Here is a 17065-nt window from a genome sequence, read left to right as displayed (position 1 = left end):
ATTGTTGTGAGGATAAAATGTAGGGCTGGGAGGAAAGCATGTATGCTGCCTTGAGCTCCTTGGAGAACAAATGAGATACAAATCAATCAAATATAAATGTGTACAGAAACTTTTCAAACAGAGCTGGGAATTTGATTCTGCCTGCAATAGAATGAAAAGCGCCTGACTGAACAACAGTCAATCAAACCAGAATAAGCAGCTCTGGAAAACCTAACAAGATCATAACAGAGATTTGAGAGAGATTCTGGAGAGGGACAGAAGGAAATTGTGTGCAGTGCTCCGAGATGTCACTTCTGCTTAAGCTTTAAAGTTTAGCTGAAGGACTGGATATGATGAGAAGAACTTAGAAATGTCATAGCCCAGTTGTTTGTCTCCGGCACACCAATCCTGAAAACATTGCAAGAGGATAAATCCCACAGAGAAGAACAGACTCTCGGCCAAGTACATATCTATAAGACTGAGATAAGAGTGCAATATTTGATCCTAGAAACTGTTTTCAGCTACAGTAACAAAGAGGAGAGTGGTTTTGAGAAGATGCAGAGTATATTTCCTTAATTACTGAATTAAAACAACCATAATGAGGGATACCATAGCGTGAGTCTTAACCTTAACCCCTCCTCATTCAAGAAATGAAAGAATTATCAGGGACAAAGGAATCTAAGATCTCTCATAGTCAACCTTGTTTATGCTTATTCAGAAGTTTCAAAGACCATCACTGATTACCCTTGAAAGTAGTGTACTTACTTTCAGGTTAGCATATCCGCAGTGTAATTCTATGCACTTAATACAGTGGGGTTTACTTCCAAGTAAAGACAATAAGTTTGTGCTAGCTGCATGGGAAAATGGTACAATATTGAACGGATACATCTAACGCTTAGAATGGATGCTTTAAACATTGATTTTCATACACAAGGAGGGATGAAGGGCATTTCTAGCCAGGAGGGCAAATAGTAATTACAAGCCAAACAAGAGATGAAATATTGGATTCGTCCTGCCAGTGACAAGATTCTTGCATTTTCTTTGCCGCCCATTTGTTTGTGCAGCTATATTTAAAAGCACTTGATTGAGGAAATGTTGCAAATAGCAGCTAGGGCTTCCCTAATGAGACCTCTAGAGGAATGCAGTGGCATTCAAGGGGCTCGGAAAGAATGGAGGAGGAAGAATGGAAGGGCTGGGCAAAGGAGCTTTAACCCTTTCTAGGCTAAAGTGTTTTTATGCACGGACTAAATATAGCAATGTAAGGCATAGTGGAGGTATCCTGCATTCAAAGCAAAATTTTCCATCGACACCTTAGTTCTAATCACAGTCTGGAAAATCTAGCATTCTGTTATTATTGGCAGTGATGGTAGAAGGCACACACTGAATTTGAGATGCTGTTTTACTTCCAAACAAAACTGTTTGCTCTTTATTCTCTTGCACTCCAAATGCAACAGCACTCCCTGAGTCCAAATTAATTAACCTAGAATAACTACAACTCTGTGGTTCTATTGCAACAGTCATTCATGCCGCCTGAAATTCACACTCTTGTTATACAAAGCAAAGAGGAATATGATCTGCTGTTCTACCTCTTTTAACTCACCTGATTGTGAGAACCACATGAAGCCCTCAGACTGTGAAGCTGACTTCACACCTTCTGTGCTGCTGTCAACGATCCTTTCCCTCAGCATCTCATCTCAGTACAGAAATCTCTTCCTCTTTTCTTAATTCTTCCTTACCCTTTATTGGTAAGGAAGAATAAAATCTTTATTTTCAGCATTATCCATTTTCTGTATTTATTCTTTCCTTTTACCCCACTGCACTTGAAAGATCTTACCGTCTTCACCATCTCATCTGAAAAGTGAGTCATTAGTTTTCTCCCTCTTTCTCTCCTTTCCACTTCTTCAGCCATACATGCATTAATCTTTCCTTTTCTCATCATCTCCCCTCACCCCACTTCCTTCTATTCTGTCTTATTGTGAAAGATTTATCTTTCGTTGGCATCACATCTTAAAACCAGATCAGCTCACACTGTTGCCCAGTTTTATAACTGAAAGATTAAAATATAGTAGGGGAGGGGGAAGTCACCAGGATTTATGTAAACTGCACACCCACAGCCCTAAATATGTGTACACGGCGGTAGATCTTACTGAAACAAAACAAAACCAAAAAATCAAGTATACCTCTAGAGATTAAAAACTCTACAGCAGGTCTATTATTAGATGGTTGGCCAACCAAAACATCATCCAGCAATTTGCTGAGGAAACATTAGCAAAACAAAGTATCACCACCATTACAATAATTCAAATCCCGTTTTTTAACCGACCCATGGAACTTGCTTCCAACTATAGGTTTAGATTATAAACCTTAGAATTTCAGCATTAACTGAAAGGAGCCTGCTTTAGATCATTGTCAAAGGATGCTTCCCCATGTCTATAATGTAATATTTAGATTAGTTTTCACATTCCCTGTATGATTAATGCAAATATAAGATCTCCAATGGATAGAATATGCATTCAGTCTAAGGCGTTTTCACACCGAACACCTACATTTGCCAGAATGCTAATTCTCATTATAAATGAACAACGATTCTTTACCATGAACAGCGAGGATTTTTAAACCTTAGACATTAGCAGGATCTGTCCTGCTTTAGCCTTTCACATTCAAATCTATAGCGCGGGAGGGTGGCGGCTAATATATGCATTTACACGCCCACTGTATGCATGTCACGTCACATCACGGGTCTGCAGGGCACGTGTCGTGCACTCGTTTTAGTGCCACATTTCGGTTCGGATGAAGAAGCCTCCACAGTATAGTCTGTGAAGCATGTTTCTTCTTAATGCACACCCAGTGCGAACCCAGCCACAGAGCCCAGCCCACCCTATTAGGTCAACTTCCTAAGAATGTTTCAGACCCTCTGGAAGCTGCTGGAGGGATTAACACACCCTCGAAAGCCCGGCCCGCGTGGCTCATTCCATGCGCGCCTAGATAACACGGCGGCGTCGAAGCAGCCAAGCCTGGCTCGGAGCACGCCGTGGGCGGGGCTTGAACCAGGGAGGCCGCAAGAAAGATCGGAACAGAGAGGCGCATGTTGGGAAAGAGAGGCGGGGCTGGAACCTTACGGTGTTCTCTAGATTAATTTCCATATACAAAAGCAGGATTTAAAACCGAACCACCCTCTGAATCGGTAGTCCACTTTCCTAGGTGAAGTGGTAATTCTGAGCTGTTTCTATCCCCTTTGATGAGCAAGGGTGTCACGGTGCTGATTATTCCGAATTAACTAATCAGAAGTTAGTTAGTTAGAGCTGGTCTTGTGGTAGCAAGCACAACTTGTCCCCTTAGCTAAGCAGGGTCTGCTCTGGTTGCAGATGAATGGAAGACTTGATGTGTGAGCACTGCGAGATATTCCCCTCAGGCGGTGAAGCCGCTCTGGGAAGAGCAGAAGGTTTCAAGTTCCCTCCCTGGCAGCATCTCCAAGATAGGGCTGAGAGAGATTCCTGCCTGCAACCTTGGAGAAGCCGCTGCCAGTCTGTGAAGACAATACTGAGCTAGATAAACCAATGGTCTGACTCAGTATATGGCAGGTTCCTATGTTCCTAAGAGTGAGGGTATGGAGCTGCTCTGGGAAGAGAATAAGGTTTCAAGTGCCCTCCCTGGCTTCTCCGAGATAGGGTTGAGAGAGTTTCTACCTGCAACCTTGGAGAAGACGGGCTAATCTGTGAAGACAATACTGAGCTAGATAGACTAAAGGTCTGACTCAGTATATGTCAGCTTCCTATGTTCCTAAGTAACAGGTTCTGGTCTTGTATAGGTGATCATCATACTCGTACGAAGGGAAAGCAACTTCAGTACTTCCCACGCATTCCACCCTGGTTAGTCTCGATCTTTTTTCCAATACCGAGGTGGTAAAATTATTGCTGTTATTGTTATTATTCTCAAACTTTCTGAACTCTGTAAATATCAGTGGGAGCAGCAGAAAAGAAATTGTGGCGGGGATGGTTTACGTTTACTGCAGGGGGCCACAGCATTGGGGGAGGGGGGGCTCGTGTGTATGTTTCGCAGACTATGGGAAAACACCTATATTGGGCAGCAGCGAAATAGGAAACTGCTGGAAGGCATCATCTCATACTGCGTGGGAGGAGGCAATGGTAACCCCCTTCTGTATTCTACCAAAGATAACCACAGGGCTCTGTCGGCGGGCGCCAGGAGTCGAAATCGACTTGATGGCACAACTTTACTATACATGCTGGGCTGGGATCTGTATACAAGAAAGGCAACATGAGGGGGTGGGGCGGGGGGGGGAGAGAGAGAGTCTCAGAAGTCTCATTCTCCAGACAGGGTTCCAGAGAGGCTGGCCCTCTGCAGATACTGAGAGAGGGGAAGAGGCAGGAGCTATGGGGCAGCCAGGGATGACACCAGCTGTGGGGAGGACCTGGCACTTTCTGCTTGCAAAGCAAGGACTCTATCCCATAAGCTTTCCCTGGACATAGGAAGCTGCCTTGCACTGAGTTAGAACTTTGGTCCACCCAGTTTATCTTCCCTGACAGGCTCTTGAAGCTCCTCCCAGCTCAGCTACCCAAGAACCTTGTGGCTAGAAATGGAATCTAGGGCCTTCTGAATGCAAAGTGTGTGTTCTGCACACTGAATTCCCTAGATTAATGATACACAGTGTGAAGAAGTCCTTCCTTTTTCCCACCCTAAATATCTCCTGCCCGTCAGCTTCATTGGATGACCCCTGCAAGGAAAACGGAGACAAATAAAAATGAGGAAAGGAGAAGTTGCATGGAGGCTGTTGTTAGTTCTCTTTATTTTGTTCTAGCTTGTTGCCAACTTAGCGGAGGCAGAGGAGCAGCTGAGGGATCAAGGAGCCAACAACCTCCCCAGTCTTTAGCCCCTTTACATAGCCCCCCCAACCTAATTTGGCTGTACGCCCCAAGATTTCTAGAACCCGCCCTGTGGAAGGGGGGCACAGAAGGGGCAATGTGCATTTTTAGGTGGGTGTGCTGTGCCCCACATGATGGGGGGACTACTTTTTTGAGGGGATGCTTGCCCACCCTTCCACCACTACACCAGCCTCCCTGATGATAAATTGGTATGAGTGAGAGGGAGCAATAGGAGTCCAGAAAGAATGAGCAAAGGAAATTGTCCCAAGCCCTTCCATATATTGGTTTATTCTGACAGCATTTGGTGGGGGCAGAGGAGGCCCCTCAGGATTACAGTTTGCCCCCCAGCTCTGGGTTACTTCTCTGTGACAAAGTGCTTGTCAGTTACAGGATACTGTAACTGACTGTTCACTGCTTAACTTTTCTGTAGCTCTAGTTAGGCACTGTACACTGATATGCCCCTATCCAGAGAGTGCCCCACCCAGAGGGTGTGATCCAGAAAGTTGTTACGATTAAGCCATCTTCAACCCACTTGCTTTTATAATAGTCCTGTTGCCTTCAAGGCAGCTGCAAGTCCAAACTCACTGGTTTCGGGGCTTAGCTCTTAGGATCACAGCTTTTCACTCTATTTTGTGGGGGTATTGTCATGAATTTGCTTTCCTCTCTCAGTGTACATTTATATGTAGAATTGCTCTAATTTGTTACAAGTGGTAGTAAGTATGAAGCCCCTAGTTCCCATTTATTTAGGGGTTTTTTTAGTTCCCAATGAAGCCCCTAGTTCCCATTTATTAATTCATAATATACATCACTCCGAGGATGAATTACTCCAGTGTAAGTAGAAGTTTTGTGATATTTCTAAAAATGGTTGGGAAAGAAGGAACTAAACTTGGGAATTTAAACCCTTAAGGGCTATGAGACAGCAAAGAGTTCATGAACTTAGTATATACAATATACATCTGAATACTAGTTCTTCACAACATTTACAAGACCTTTCATTTGGTTCCACACATTTAACTGTGGAGAGGAGGGGAGTGATTCTAAATAGCTTAGAATCATATCTTAGAGGTATGTTTCTAAGCCAGTGAAATCGGGTTCTAAACATAGTTCTAAAATCGGGTTCTAAACATAGTTTAGTAAATAAAAGCATGCCTACTGATGTATGCATGTATTTCAGTTTGGAAGAGACTTCTTTGGGCTGTTCCTTTCCATAGATTTACTGCTCAGTTTTGGCCCACACTCCCACATGCAGTTAAATTAAAATAAAAAGTGATCAAATTATGAAGTAACCAGACACAGGACAGACATAAAGGTAGTCACAGAAGACATAGACATAGGTTCCATTGTTTTCAATGGGCTAATATTGAGTAAATTTATTCAAGGCCACTGTATGACAGTTCATAGAATGGTTGTGCAAATGATGCAACCCTATACTTGGGTGTGGTTTTTTTTCAGAATTAAGCCCTACAATGCTCACTGGGATTACTCCCATGTAACTGCCCCCATGTAAGTGTGCATGGTGTTCCATGTGAGTGTACATTGCAGGCTAAGTCCTCCACTGTTATAATAGATCGTTTGGGGAATGGTTTTAATAGAGTGTAGGTTCCACAGAACAAACAAATAAGTTGATTGTACTGCCAGAATTGTGTATACCATCTGAACTCCATGTTATTGTTGTTTTAATTGGTGGTGGTGGCATTATTAATATTCCTCCTTTTTGCCAGCTTGCTTCTTCCTAGCAACATGCAACATCTGATCCTAAAGCTATGATTTCTGAATAATAGGTCTTGCATATTATGTGTTCAGAATTCGGGGTTACTGTTAAGAAGGACGGCTAATGTCCATTTGCCCTAAAATTCTACCACGTGGTTTGAGCCTGGGAAGATACTGCAAAAGACGGGGAGGGAGCGATAACTGCAAACAACTGCGAAAGATAGTAAAATAAGCACACCAGCTGGTAGAATATTTGTTGGCAAGAAAATATGAACCCCTGCACAGAAAACGTCTTCTGAAAATGTTTGTTTAAAAGTACCCGTGTCGACACTAATAGGAGTTCTGTTTGGGGTATTGGGGCGGGGCGGGGGGGTGGCGTTTCCTATATGGTATGTCTGATTTCGATATGTGGTCATTCCTTTTTCCGTCTCATCTGCAAAACTGAGTCCTCCCACCTTAACCTGGATATTCCTATCTTGGGATGCCCTGTCCATCCCTCCATCCATCCACCTGTACACAGCGTCTTCGCTGCGTTCTTCATGTATCTGATACAGCCCGAGCCTATGCATTTCTACTCCGAAGTAAGCCTCACGGAGTAAGACTTTTCCCCAGATAAGCGCGATTCCAGCATTTTATTGTCCTTTCGTTCTTCCTTTGTGTGTTTGGTGGTCTGTTTCGTCAGTGTTGCTTGAGATTAGGAACGCTCAAGCAGAGGTGCAGATGGGAAGCTTGAGGAGCAAATCAAATTTCTGGGGGACACTTTTGGAGGCGACAATATGTTTTGGAGGAGCTCAGTAGAATGAGGGAGGACTCCTCAAATGCATAGGGAGGCTTTGCACCTCAGACGCTCAGGACCCTGCAACAGTCCCTCGCCTCCCGTTGATTCACTTTTCTGTTTTCCTTTTCTACATCTGGGCAAAAGGTGGGATTCCTGCTGGGATTCCCCCAGCACCAGCACCAGCACCACCGCTGCCTTCAGCTAAGCAACCGCAGGCATTCAAGCCGGGAGTCTTGTTTGACGACGGGCTTGTAAAGGCAGAAGCGCAGGCAGCGGGTAGGAAGGGAGTCGCTCCCAACACGCCGCTTTTCCACTAAGCCTCTTCTGTTTAGGTTATGGCATTTCTGTTTGTAATTATTTTTTTATTTTAATTTATGTCATTTCTAACATGAGCCAGAACATTTTTTCCCTTCGCGTTTTGTACACAATGGCTCTCTTTATGATAAGATGTTCTTTCCTATCCTTTGGTATACTTCCCCCCCCCCGTTTCTGAACATGTTTACTATGTATTTTCTATTAACAGAGTTTTCTAATATTTCCTTTTCTTCCCCCTCCTCCGCCCATACTCTCCATGTCCTGATTTTTAAGGGGGAGGAGGGAAAAATAAAGAACTTGTCCTGTCTTGCTTTATTTGTTTGTGTGAAATTTAGTTTGAAAGGAGATCAGAGAGAGCAGGAGGGGTTTGTCATGAGAGAATGACCAAGTGACCTGAAGTCTGATTATATGTCATTATCTGGAGCCTTGGTATATCCAAATTACCAAAACGGCCTCACTCAGCCAGATCAATTACGGGGGGCGGGGGAGAGACTGAATATACAGATGCACACACACGCCGACACCTCCCTAGGAACATGTGCGTGTTGCTGAGCCTTGCAGAGCCTTGCAAAAGCCTTAATTTTAAAACCAACCGCTTCTGCAAGATGGTATCGTAGGGTGGGCTAACCCCAAAAGGTATGAAATGCGTGGGCACCCTGTAAAGGTGGACATACTGTAATGAGTGGGCATCATGCTATATTTTGATGCTTGTAGGGCGCAGCGGGAAGTAACTTGCCTTAGGAGCAAGAGGTTGCAGGTTCGAATCCCCACTGCTATGTATCGGGCCGCCGTGATATAGGAAGATGCTGAAAGGCATCATCTCATACTGCGTGAGAGGAGGCAATGGTAAACCCCTCCTGTATTCTACCAAAGACAACCACAGGGCTCTGTGGGCGCCAGGAGTCGACATCGACTGGACGGCACAACTTTACGTTCTAGAAGGCTATTTTGATTCCCCTCAAAAGGCTACATTAATGTTTAGTGCCTAGTTAAACAGAGCAGGATCAATGAGCCAGATTGAAGGATATGCGTTATCTATCCCAGTGACATCAATGGGACAAAAACCGTAGGGCTGAATCGTGTCCCCACGTCTTCCTATAGGTCAACGAATCCCCTATAGGTTAGGACGGCTAACAACACATACAAACGCAATTGCGTTTTTGAAAGTAATAAAATGGATGCCTCGGTAGTCTATAATAAACATTCAGCTGCCAACCCTCCCCTTCCCAAGAGGTTAACCGCTGCAACCCAAAAGAATCACAAATCACAATTTTATACAAAAATATATTCACAAGCTACACAGCTCGGATTCTGGCGGTTCTCCACGCTTTCCTTTGTCAACGAACCCATACCGGTTTCCTTCCAGGACTCCCGATATCCACGCAAAAGACTGTTATGCCCCTAGACCAAGTTCATATCTACACCTGGGGTTATCAACCCACCCCCATGGCTCCTGTTCCTTTAGCAACTGCGGAGCAGGCAGAACTTGAACAGCATAGAGAGGCGCTGATGGGAGAAAGCTTCACCTGCTGAATTTCTGCCTATCACGTACTCCTTACAAGCACCGGAAGGAAAAGAGTAGCAACTCCCCGCCCCTATATTTCCAGGGCAACCCCCGTGCGCTACTGATTTCACAAAGGTTGCATTGTTCAGAGACAAGAGAACTGCAAGGCTGCCTGCAAGACAGTGGGAAACTGAAGTGGACGGTTGCTTGTTTATGTATAGTTGTGGAGTTGTTTCTGAGCGCGTTCACTCATCCGAAGAATGTCTCGGCCACCCTTTAACAGCGCTTTGAGGGCAGTTTACAAAACCGGAACACACACCATAGCAAAATCCATCCTTGTATCATAAAACACAGCATGAAGCCTGCCTGCCCCCTTGTTCTTGTTCCTCAGTCTTTCCACGGGTATTTGGAAGACAAGGTTGAGTTGGCTGGATCAGCTTCTTTATGTTTAGGATATCCTGTCGCAGGACTTCGCCTGGGTCAGGGCTGCACAACTGTCCTAGACCCTCCTGCAGATGTTGGACTACAGCTCCCACCAGCCCTCACCATTGGTCACTGTGGCTGGGGATGATGGGAGCTGTAGTCCAAAAGCAGCTGGCCTAGATCAAGGGCCCCAGCCTTGGGTCCCCAGATATTGTTGGACTGCAGCCAAAGGTGCACCTAGGTAATTTTGGAGACTCGACCTAAAGGCCTTTGGAGCCCTCCCACCTCTTAAGCATCATCATGCTCAGCTGGGTGACCACACCATCCAGGACAGACTAAAGAGGAGGGGGGGGGGTCAAGGGCTGTGGCTGGAAGCCCTAGACTTCAGCCCTGGAAAAGTCCGGGGGTAAGAGCACTTCTGACTACAGCAGCATGCTTAGGATCAGACTTCAGCAGAGCTGCCATCCTAAACACAAGAGGATCTTATAAAGTTCATCTATTTACCTAATTGAGCAAAAAGGCACATTTTAAAAGGGGTGTTTTTCTTTATTAAGCAGGGGGAGAGCAACTGGCCCTGGCCAACCCCAGCAGCACAGCATTCCTCCAGTGGCTGTTGCTGGTGTCTATCTTGTGTTTCTTTTTCTTTTTTTAGATTGTGAGCCCTTTGGAGACAGGGAGACATCTTTATTGATTGATTTCTCTATGTAAACAGCTTAGGGAACTTTTGTTGAAAAGCAGTACATAAATATTCCTTGTAGTACTAGTTATGGGTCAGGCTTCTTCCGCCCGCCCACCTGCCCTTCCCCATCGGATCTTGTCTCAAGGTTTTGTTACTAGCTAGAAGTGTTAAGGTCCTGCTTGCCCTGTTAAATGCAATTGGACTGCATTTAAAATAAGTTCCCCAATAGAACAAAGCATAGGGTGTGAGCCAATCGCTGCCAAGGCAAAAGCTGGCTCGGGGCAATGCAGCCAAGCCAAAGTACTGGGACTGGACTGAATATTGTTCCCCTGATTTAGTGGGGCCAAAGGGGCCACCCTACTAAAGCACACTCTGAAGTAAAGTCCGTTGAAAGCAAGTGAGGGTTATGTTCAGGTGGTATACAGGCTGACCCAGCACCCAGTGATTTTTTTTAACATGAATTTGTCCCTACTGAAGTCAGTGGGGTCGGAAATCAGTCCCATTAACTGGGGCTGAAATCCCAGTGATGTTGTTGCAAATTCAGAAATGCAGGCACTCTGCAGTTCTGCTGGTTATGCCCACCCTAAAAGCCAGATAAGCCGCCAGATAAGCCGAGAAGTACTAGAGCTCTGCCCTTTAGTGTCCTCCCTCCACTACAACCCTGTGAAACCCCAAACGCACTTGTGGGGTCATGTGTCAGGAGGTCAGTGGGACTCAGAAGTAGGCAGGCCTTGGCTGCTACTGCACCTTCCATTAATTTCAGCAGGATCTCCATCCTCCACAGGTGTCCTGGGAAGAATCAATGGGACCCCCACTTCAAATACTTAGGATCCGCCAGTTACTTCCCAAGCAAGGCTGTGGGTATTGATAGGGTTATGGTCAAGTATTCCATCTCTCAGTGATTTGTAAACGTAAATACAGGAGGGAGAGGCAATAGCAAAATAGGCCTTTATTTCTGGCTTTCACAAGCCAAAAAAGTTAGAGGGACTCTTTTTCAATGGTAAGATTAGAGCAGGGAGAAAAAACCATTTCAGTCACATCAGATTTTGTTTCAATGTGTTGTTCATAGAGGGAAAGGAAAGGAAAGGAAAGGAAAGGAAAGGAAAGGAAAGGAAAGGAAAGGAAAAATGACTATTCTAGGATCATTCAGTGTCTTTCAACAGACCAGAGATCCCTGCAGTTAGGGTGTCCCTGGGATTTCAGAGCCTGGGATTTCAGTGCTAACCATGTGGGCAGGCAAGGAAAGTCCTTTTGATTTCAACAGGACCTGACACTGGACTGGAGTGGGATCCCTTGATCTCTAGGCTGTGGTACTAGTGCATAGGTTGCACAACCACACGTCTATTTTACTGAATTGTAAAGTGAGAAAATGTGTGTAGGGCTCCAGCCTTGACCAGGACCAAAGAACTCTGGTTTCTAGATGGCCTTGAAAAGGCTGGTAGTACCACCTACCCACACAGGACTTCTTACTCCTGGTCTATTAGTGGGACTGGAACTGCTGGGAGGGGATCGGCAGGAAAGAGGAGGGGTAGATGCAGCCAGCCAGATGTCAGCTGGCCTTCAAGCCTCACCCATTTCTGCATAAATTAATAATCTGAAAAGAAAGTTTGGCAGGGAGCTGATATGAACCTCAGAGAACAAACCTGTCTGACTATACCCGACCCTCAAATATAAGTTAGCTTGGAGGCAAAGCCCATTTATTTCCACTGAATTTGTTTCTGCAGAGTTTAGGCCAAGAATAATTTGCATTGGCTTGCACCTGATCGGTTTAATAAGGAGGGTAGGAAGACAAACCAGTTAGAGCTACAGAATGGCCTTAAATTCAACAGCACAGATGAACTGGGATCTTTTATTTCTTTTCTTTTTTGGCCAGGGGTGGGTGGTATTCGGTTGCAATCTCCTTACCCCACCCCTGAATAATCTCAAGTAAATTTGGTAGAACTCTCATTCAAAGAAGCTGCATTTGAAAGTTATGAAACAAACACTGTAGAGGCCATGTGATTATTCCAAAATCAGATGCGGGAGGCAAAGCTACACACACTCAGCGCCTTGGCGGTGCATTCGCTAAATTCAGGGGCCTGTGTTCCCAATAAAAGGTGTTTTAAGATTGGTGGGCGGAAGAAAACGCCATGCACTGGCTGCGGCGAAGATTAAAAGGGAAGGATACACGTTGGGTGGTGTGCCACCACCTTACAAATCCTTACCCACTTACCCATACTGGAAGCAATGCAGTCATCACACAAGGGCCTTCCTTCCTTCCTGCACGATCCACAAGACAGTTAAGTAGAAGTGACTGACCTTAAAGCCGATGAATGCCTGAATACTTGATTGTATATCAGGGGGACTACATTCCAAACAAACCTGCAAAGAGCACATGTCTGTGAAGCACACATAGAATCTGATGATCATAAACACGTGTATTTAGAAGTAAGTCCCAGTTGTTTTAGTGGGATATGCTTCCCCAGTAAGTATGCTTACAATCGCTCTTCTTAATTGAGGAACTCATAGATTCAGTTCAAAACAATAGGATTAACTTCTCCGGGAAAGGTTTGGAATGCAAGGGTTAATAGTATGGTTTATAAACTGAAGTGTTTCTTCACTGAGTTATTATAGAGCAGGCTGTTTCCCGAGGAAAGAGACTGAATACAAGGGGAACACGAGAAGTCCTCTCACTGTGCGTGGGTGAAACCTGCGCGCAGGAAACGGCGATCGCGCAGCATTTTTAGTGCGGGGAGATCTTTTCTCTTAGAAGGCAATTTAATATACTTAGAAATGTCTGTTGCTCTCATTAGGATCTCAAGCAACGATCTGAAAATATATAGGAATGGTCGCAATTCTGCACACAATTAGTCTGCAGTCTCAGGCACAATTGCTCGAAAGTGAGTCTCATTCAATGTAGAGGGACTTGGGATCACCCATGAGGGGCTTGTGCGGGAAAGGTAATTGTGTTACATCTCATCAACTAGGGCTATTATAAACCTACCGCTTTTTATTCCGACTTCCCTCTCTTTGTTTGCTTGACTTTTAAATAGCTGCAATTTCGAATCAATGCGTCCTCTTTGCCTTTATAAATACATCAATTAGGTCAGGAGCGGCAAGCGAAGGAGGATGGATAGATTTCGCTTAAAACGTGAGTTTCTGTTTCTTTGACCTCTATCGTTCAGTTTATTTGAATTTTGCAAGAAACAAAAATAAATGCTCACAAAAGGCTGCATTCCTTTTCTGCCCATTGCCCAAATGACCAAATAAGAAAATATTTTCCCCGTTCTATCTCATACATATGGAACTTTTCAAACAAAACAAAAACGGATTTTCGGGAATCTAGAAAGCAGGACATATAATCAAGGCTCCAGAGAAATGTGCTTGATGGGTTTGCGGCCTGGAGTTACTTCGTGCGAAGAAGATCGTGTGTCCCAACGTCCATTAGAAAAACCCATCCGCTGAGATGAGTGACCTTCTATGTACTGTCCTGCGCCTTGAGCACTGAGAACTCTGTGTGAAGGGGCACTAGTCGCTCCATCCGTAGCAAGGAGAGCCTAGTTAGGAAGGTCCTAGAGCTGCTGCTACTTGCAACTCAGAGGCAGACGCGGTTTGCCTGGTCTGGGTACCTTGAGAAGCGAAAGATGTTGCTGGACAACTGCGCCCTCCCAAGGACTCCCTCAGGTCCGCACCAAGGAGCTTCCCCCCGAAATGCTCGCTCAGTTTAGCCCAGGCTGCTTTTGCTCTCTTGAAAACAGCCCAAGCTACACGCCAGGCTTGGATGATCCGAAGCTCCCCTTGAAAACAAAGATGCAGATTCAAAGTGGAAAAGAACTCGAAGGAAAGAACGCCCTTTCTTCCTCTTTTCCTTTTCCTTTCTCTTCTCCTCCTTTATCTTCGTCATTCAATGTTTATTTCCTTTGCTTCTTATATTCATCAATGTATTTGATAGTGTCTCTTCTTTTTTTAATTTTCCTCCTCAGTACTTCCTCTTCTTTGTTCATAACCCGCAATTGTGTGCATTCTCTCTCTCTCTCTCTCTCTCTCTCTCTCTCTGCCCGCCCACCCCACCCACCCAGGAAAGTGAAAGACTGGAAGTGAAACGGATTGTCCCTCCATTCTAAACTCACCTAGAAGGTAATCAAACGGTTCGAATGCTGGTGTAATTTGGCTAAATACCAGGACAGATTTGCCTACGCTCCTACACACGGTTACATTGCTTAATATAAATCATAATAATGAAATACGCGTCTTTCGGTGGAATTTCAGCAGCCTCAATGTGTGCAAGATTGTATCCAACATATGCTTAAGCTTAACTGGGTTAAATTGTAAATCAGGCTAGCCCCATCGATGGATTGGAGCCTCTTCTCCCTCTATCTGTTTGCGGTTTATAACGAGCATTAGTTAATTGAACCAAGAAATCCCCAAAGCCGTTGAAAAGCCAAAAGATTAATCGTTTAAAACTAAGAACCCCCTTACGTCCTCCCCACAATCCTGCGCCTTTACGCATTAAGTGGGAATTAAGTGCTATTGATTTCCATGGGACATCCAAGCCATGCCTTCAGCATCTGTGTATCAGGGAAAGCACAGAAGACATGATCTGTGACAGCTGACGTTTCGTGGGGCTGGAGAAGATTTCAAAGGAGAGGATCGGAAGGAAGAAGTGATCTCGCCCGGGAGGTTTGGTGAAAATAAACCAAGAACCTCTCAGAGCCGGCGGGACGCTGTTTTGGGCTGCGCCCTATTGGCACATTTGAAAATAAATAACCCGCGGACGGCGGTGTGTAAATGACCGTTGGTTGGGTGCCTAGATAAGGACAAGGACTCTTTTCCCTTCCTAAACAGTTATGAAGGCTGCTCCTGCGATCAGCATCTTAGGTAGCCCTGATCACTTTTCGCTCTGCCGCCTGCTTGCCGTGGCTTTCATCCCTGGAGATATTAGCGAACCAGTTGCAGCGGTTTACCACAGCGCTGTTCTCTTCTTCTCAGATTTGGCTTTGGGCAGGTCCCGCAGCTGAGCGATTTAGCCCAGTTTTAATTCAGAGTCAACAATATTTTCAGAACCAATAAGGACATTCAGCCCCCTGTGACGTCCAAAGCTCTGTTTTGATTATCTGTTTTGTTAAGACTGCATCCAACCACAGCATTATTAAGACATGGTTGGGTGGTTTCCGCTCATTCTTTTTCTCCGCAGCTAGGAACATTTTGTGAGCCGCCTCGAGCGGTATTGTACTGAAGGGGCAGGGCACAAATATTTCAATACAAATTAAAATAAATGGAAACCCTGCTCAGTTGTGGATCTCCAGATCCACAACCTCAGAGACGATTCCTAGGACAATCTTGATCCCAAAACAAAAGGATTGTACATGCGAGGAAATGTGTTGTGATGATTAGGAAGAAAAAGCTGGGGCCTCCATGGGGACTGGCACCGCCGTAAGTGTGCTCAGGATCGCAACACAAGACACAGATGCCAGTCCGTTGTGGCTTGGAAGAAAGAGCCTTACTTCCAAAAGTGGCTTTAGGATTCGGATGTAAATCGACTTAAAGCCTTAACTGGAAAATCGGGATAAAGACCAATGCAAGGAATTGCTTGTGGGGCTCTAACTTCTCCATTCTGAATGCTCTCCTGACAGCCATTCTTCACCTTGAGTGCAATCCAGGTCCCATTGAAAACCATGGCAAAATTCTCCTGTGACTGTAAATAATTAGGATCGCACACACTGTTCCCTCTCAGGATTGAACAGAATCGTTTGATGCGAAGAGTAGCTAACCTGGAAAGGATGCTGGACAGGAACGCGCTGCAATGTTCTGGAACGGACCGGCAGGCTCATTATTACATTCACAGGCGCATCTTCATATTTCCACCAATCATACTACTACTATTTGCTCTGCACATTTGATTCAACTTTCCAGTGCCAGATTTAGCACTACACACAAGGGTCCGCATACACATATGCTTGTTGCAAACGCAAAATATATTGGATGAAATGGCTCAGATAAAGGGATCAACACTGCAAAGTAAGCGGGCTCTTTCCTAATCACGGCATCAGAAGTCACAGAACGTCATTTCTGACATTCTCGGCTTGAGACTGCAAATCCTAGGCACGCTTCCTTGGAAATAGGTCCGATTGAACGTGGTGCTTACTTGCAAACGAACACACGTAGGCTCGGCCTGGAGGTCTGATTTCAAGAGGACCCGGTCAAGGTGCGCCACATTCGTGCCTCAAGAAACAGAAGCTGCCAATCGCAACCCCTTTTCAAGCCGTTTTCCTCCCAGTTAAGCAGAAGAAGGGGCACCGCTCCAGAGTAAGCGGCTTGTGTACTGAAGGCTGCCTTAGCACCAAGAAAGATCCTGTTGCTAACATGGCAACCGCAAATGAAAGCCTGTTTACTCGGGACTAAGTCTCCCGGAGTTCGATGGAACTCACCTACTTCCAACCCAAGCCAGAGTGTCATCCAATGTTTCAATATTGTGTCTTCACTTTGGCCCCTGGCCTGTAACCTCGTGGCACTCAGATAAAAACAGGAAGCGTCCTTGTAGGTAACTACTCTCCATATGTCCCCTGCCCCAAATATGCCTTAAAGTTCTTTCTGGGCTTTTCCTCCAAGCGTCAGGAATACAATACACTGGTTTTCACTGGGAGGGGGCGGGGAGTTGCAAACTACGATCATCTGCAAAGAACAACGTTTAACCTTATGTGCTCAGAATAAAGCCAATATGAAGGACAATAAAGAAAAAAACAGATATTTCATCCAAGGATTCATGTTCGCTGTTCTGGAGCGTTCTGTAATTTGTCCACACGATTCTCCCGCTATGT

At 45.1% G+C, this 17065-nt stretch overlaps 1 long non-coding RNA gene across 2 annotated transcripts in view; it reads right to left on the bottom strand.

Moving 5' to 3' along the window:
* LOC128328196 (uncharacterized) overlaps positions 1 to 17065 on the bottom strand; it is a 28815-nt gene that overhangs the window by 10312 nt on the left and 1438 nt on the right. For both annotated transcript variants that reach the window (XR_008309072.1, XR_008309073.1), the window contains exon 3: positions 12481 to 12629. This is a non-coding gene — a long non-coding RNA (uncharacterized LOC128328196). The remainder of the gene's footprint in view (positions 1 to 12480; positions 12630 to 17065) is intronic.

The sequence above is a fragment of the Hemicordylus capensis genome, chromosome 5 (assembly GCF_027244095.1).
Source record: "Hemicordylus capensis ecotype Gifberg chromosome 5, rHemCap1.1.pri, whole genome shotgun sequence".
NCBI classification, from domain to species: domain Eukaryota; kingdom Metazoa; phylum Chordata; class Lepidosauria; order Squamata; family Cordylidae; genus Hemicordylus; species Hemicordylus capensis.
The sequence above is the reverse complement of the archived record's forward strand: the minus strand, read 5'-3'. Positions and strand labels throughout refer to the sequence as shown.